Below are 5481 nucleotides of genomic sequence, written 5' to 3'. Positions count from 1 at the left end.
ACTGTTTATTGTGCACTTATCTATCGTCCTCCTAAATATAACAAGGACTTTATTAAGGATTTTTTGCTGAGGCATATGTTAAAAGCCCAGTTTCCTCTATCATCGAGGCTTCTGGACCCCCCTTGGACACAGAGGAGTTGACTGATGTTTTTAATTCTGTATGTTTGGATATTATTAATGATGTTGCTCCAATCAGACAAAAAATGCCTAAGCCCCTCTCTCAGCCATGGTTTAATAATGAGAATAAACTACAAATTTCCCCTTGAAAATGTTACAGAACTTTAATACAACATCATGTACAGTTAAAGCTGCTAGAACAAAAATATTTTTCTGACGAATAATACAACTGCTCACTGTCCTAAAGCTTCCTTGTTTACACAATAAACACTGTGCTAAACAACCCAGCTTATAGTATCCCCCTATTGACTCTATTTCACATACCCGTGGAGGATTGATTTTTTGAACTTTTTTTATGATTGAGTTTGTGTGAGAAGATAGTGTTCTAGCAGCCCATATGCCAAGTTCTTGTATATTTGATTGCTTTAAAAGACTTTTGTCGGCTCCTTAGCCAGTATCTTGGAGGTGATTGTTAAAGCACATGTAACCGTGTCACATACTCGGCTTTAGAGCCTATTCTCCCTCCCTCTTGCGCTTTTTTTTTAAAGGATCTGTTTGAGAATGAATGGGCCTTAATATGTGCTCTATTGTGAATCGGCTCTATAATTAATGGTGTTGTCTCCAACGCGTCTGTCTTAAAGCAAGCAGTGGTGGTCTCCAGATCCGCTCACTAGCTAACCAAAAAATCAGCCATTCTGACCGCCTACCAAGTATCATGAATAATTTCCGTCTTAATTTCCTACATGACCATGTCTAATCTAAAGTTTTTAGAAAAGTTTGTTTAACATCTGTAATTACCCCTTCTTATTATCCTGGATAATTTCCAATCTGGATTAGAGGCTGGTCACAAGGTTGCTGTAAACTTACTTTGGTAAAAGTTGTGAAACGATGAGATTTACTTGATTGCTAGTTGAGCTCTGGGTTGTGGGTTGTTTTATAAAATTATGGCGTGGATCCGTCGAGTGGCTGTCTTTGACACTGTTGATACATATCGAGTCCTTTTTAAGAGCGGTTTGGAGTGTGATGCTTAGGCATCAAAGAGATCCGCTTTAAAAGCGGTGTCACTCATATCTGCATGATAGACCATTTTTGTTAATTTTGGGGTCAAATACTATCATACTTCTATGTGTCCTTTAAAATATGAGTCTTTCCCTCAGAGGTTCTATTCTGGCCCTTACAATTTTAGTTTTCATTTGACCATGCACCTTGCTCAGGCTTTGACAATCAGGTCGAATAAAGTCTGTATTAAAAGGTAGTTTTTTTTACACTTAGAATGAGCTGCTCAGGTTTAAAACCTAAAAATATAAAATAAGAGCAGTTCTTAGTTTTTAAAAATTTAGTAGAACCAGATGTGGCATCACTGCATTTATTACATCCAAAGATTGGAGGTATTGCAAGTGCCGCATTTATTGGGTTAGGATCTGTCAGCGACACCTAATCTCGGTCTGGCCCCATCGATCCGGAGAATGCTGCAACGCTCAGGGCTTTTTTGTGAATACAGACGACCGCAAAAAAGATCAGTATTAGGCTCGGCCAGTTTGATCGTCTCTTAAATTTGGCTGAACCAGTTCAGCATCATGCGCACGGATGCAGTTTTAAGATTTTATTGAGGGTTTTTAAGGGTGCTTCTATAGCTTATGTCCCCAAGTTATATCAGCCAATCTTCTTAGACGTACCAATGCAATAGCGGGGCTGGGACACGGAGATCAACCCCAAGATCACAACCGACAGATTCCTCGTCGGAGATCGGCCAAAGTCAGTCAAAAGTGTCGATCATCGAAAATTTTATGGTTGCTGGCTCCCGAAATTAATGACTAGTCTTCCACTTCATATTCCGCAGGCGCCATTCGCTCTAGCAAATTTTACACCGTCCGGTTGCAACCTCATCTTTTTACTCAGTTAGCTTTCCCGCCAGTTACGGACCTACCTTCGTGACAGAGACCTTTCCCCAAGAGCGGAACACCGCCCAATGTGTAATTCCGGGATAAAGGGGAGATGTATTTGTGCATGCCGTGATGGCTGGTTTCATAACGTGGTTCAGGGGTGTTCGGTACGACATTACGTCGCATTATTACCTTTTTGTATATCTTTCTATTATTTTGAGGGCACTTTGGGCAACAAAATTGCATTACCATGTGCTTATACACACAACATCAAGTTGAAACCGTTGAACAAGGTTGAACGAGCATGGGTAACCCTGGCGGCTGCACGTGTTTCTTCAATAAGAAAAAGTTCGGGAGGCCCGGCCCTGGATTCCCTATAATGCTTGGATGCTCACTTTGCCACCCAATTTGACTAAGTAATTGATCACTGGGACAGCTTGCTCCCACGGGCGTTTTGATGTTAATACCTCTCTGCCCGTATGACTTAGCAGGTGCCTTCCGGGATGGTGCATGCGTCGCCTTTCACCGATTGCACTCACCCATTTACGACCAAAATAAAATGGGGCAAATTGACCAGTAGAACCTCCTCTTTTCTGGTCAAGGCTGGTAAACAGGGGCTGTGTTCTTTCTTAAGCGCAAGTTCCAAGGACGCCCACACTCTGTTTGGCCACTTGTTTGTGCAAGCGTACCTCCTCCCCGGATTTAAATTTAAATCAGCGTGTTACATCAGCGTGCTCTACTAAAAGAATTCGGAAAGATGACAACACCGTTACGTCAAGAAGCTGTCACTGTGTCTCAAATTTCAATAGTATTAAAATACAGGCGAACAAAAGGTTCTTTATTGGGCCAAATGCATGAAACACAGAAATGTTATGCACTGAATTATGTTCTTATGGTCTTAAAAGGCATTAATAATAAAATAAAACACTCATCAAATGATTCAAGAAAGTCTTAATTATTATCTTCAAATTAGGTGTTGTTTCTGTTCAGGGAGTCAAGGTTCTCTTCATTTTTGTCTGTTTGAGTTTCTGCGTAGTCAGTGCAGCTGCAGCGCGAGCCCGACTCGGGGATGCTGGACAGAACTTACATTCATACGCAAGTAGAGTGTTTAATAACCCGGAGGAGTTTTTGGTGTGGTTGTTTTTTTTCAAGGCAGGGAGGTGAAACATTTGAAGTAATCTACAAACGCTAAGCTCAAAACCTGGACAGAGAATCACAGAAGGTCTCTCATTGGTATTGTGATTGCGTGTGATTAAAAGAAAAGGCAATGGAAATTTTTCAACTCTCTTCAAAAGTTTAATATTTTAAAAGTTAGAACTAATTTCCAAGCTTGAATACTTTATCCTGTAATTTCAGCAGATATGGCATGAAGGCTGCAGTATGCTGTCCAGCAGGCTGAGCACTTCAGTATTAAAATCATTTCACCGGAGGAAGTTCTCTTTTGAAGCACTAACAGCATGTCTCTGAATCAGAGTCCGTTCTGTGTGGAAGTTATTTACTCACAGAATCAAATGATTTAAAACACAACTGTGAGTTTCATATCTCACAATTCAGACTATTTTTTTTCTGGAAAGTTGATCTCTCCATTGCACAATTCGAGTGTTTTATCTCAGAAATGGAAAATTAAATGTACATAATTCTGACTTTCTCATACATCTGCATTGTAATGCGATGGAGTCAGGAGTCTAAAAATTTGGGGGAGAAAGATAGATTGCAAGCTATAACTTTAATGAACTAATGAAAAGAAACCTGAAGATGTAAACTCCCAATTCTAAGTGGGGAAAAAATTGATATGTAAGCAGAACCTGAGAAAAAAAGTCTTGAATTGCTGAGATAAAACTCTGAATAGTTTATACTTGCTTTTGTGAAGCAAACTACACTTCTGAGGGTAAAAAATGAATTTTGAGATTACTATGGTATATTTTACAACACAACTTACTGAGGGAAAAAAGAATTGTAGACTGTAAACTTGCAATTAAGAGTTTATAGCTTGCCAATGGTGACAAACTCGCGATTCTGAGGAATAACGTCAAAATTTTTATATTTAAACTCAGATTATCAGAAAATGTAAGAACCACGAGATGTTAAAACCGAGTCAAAATTGCAATATCTAAAAACTCACAATGCAGTTTTATAAATTGCAATTTGAGAAAAAATGGCAGAACTGCAAGACAAAAAAGGATGAATGGTGGGATATAAAGTGCAATTGACGAGAAAAAGTCAGTTATCTTGTGAATGCTTTTTCTTCTGTGGCTCCATCTCTTTCACTCTTCTGCTGCAGAACGTTGGTGGTTGTCTCCTCGCAGGAGGCAGAAAGGGAAGGTCCCGCAGCAGGGCTGCAGGCACGTCTTCCACAGAACTTTTCCAGTCTCAGCTGTTTCTCCACCGGCGCCAGGAGTCTGCGGTGCTCGTCACGGCCGTTTGCACCCGCTCCAGCACCTCTGCCAACCGCGGCTCAGTGTCCGGTGAGAGCGGACGGCTCTCTGACGGATCCCTGCTGAGCTCGAACACCAGCGGAGGGTTGTGATACGTCACAAACGGCCTGTGACACATGCAGACGCCGGTGTGGTAACAGCCCACGGCTCCCGCTGGAGAGAAGTTTGGTGTGAAGAAATGGACCTTGAAGATGGACTCACCTGAGGTTAAAATTACAATGTAGCTTATAATATCTGTCTCGGTGTGTGTTGCTGTTATGCAGAGCTGTGTAATATATTCTCAATAATATGTAAATATCACAAATATGATTTTAAAGTGTTTTTTCGTTTCTCAGTTTTCCTAAACGTGAGGAGTTTCATGATTTATCCTCATCATGTGTTTTGTATGACATATGGAATGCTAAAGCTGCCAAAATAACCAATCGATGAATACATAAATATACAAAGAAATGTAATATAACAATATATAAATAAATGCATAAATAATTCAAAGCTTCTTCCTTGCTTTGGCCAGAGCTCGATTGCTCCGTCTGAAGTAAAACACACCCTCATTACCATATGGACAAAGAAATGTAGAAATAAATACACGTGGAAATATATATAAATATATATGTTGAAATAAATAAATAAATGTGTAAATAAATTAATGTATAAAAAAATAAAAAATACAATTATACACAAGGAAATAAAAGTAGAAATATTTTATTTATTGTGTTTTCTTTTTTTATGTTTCTTTGTAGATTTATTAATTTATTTTTGTTATTTTAGATTTCTTTGTATATTTATTTATGTATTTTTTTTATTTATTATTTTGGCAGCTTTGGCATTCCATAATGACAGTGTTCAGACAGACATTTGAATTGATTTAAAACTGATTCAAATAAATAAAATCAGTGAGACACACAATACATGTCAAAAGTTTGGGGTCGGTACGATTTTTAATGATTTTGAAACTGACTCCCTTCTGCTCTGCAAGGCTGCATTTATTTGATCAAAAGTACAGTAAAAATGTGAAATATTATTATGATTTTAAACAGCTGTTTTCT

At 38.8% G+C, this 5481-nt stretch overlaps 1 pseudogene; it reads right to left on the bottom strand.

Moving 5' to 3' along the window:
* Nucleotides 1-4264: 4264 nt before the first annotated feature.
* LOC109060658 overlaps nt 4265-5481 on the bottom strand; it is a 30901-nt pseudogene continuing 29684 nt past the window's right edge.

The sequence above is a fragment of the Cyprinus carpio genome, chromosome A9 (assembly GCF_018340385.1).
Source record: "Cyprinus carpio isolate SPL01 chromosome A9, ASM1834038v1, whole genome shotgun sequence".
NCBI lineage: Eukaryota > Metazoa > Chordata > Actinopteri > Cypriniformes > Cyprinidae > Cyprinus > Cyprinus carpio.
The sequence above is the reverse complement of the archived record's forward strand: the minus strand, read 5'-3'. Positions and strand labels throughout refer to the sequence as shown.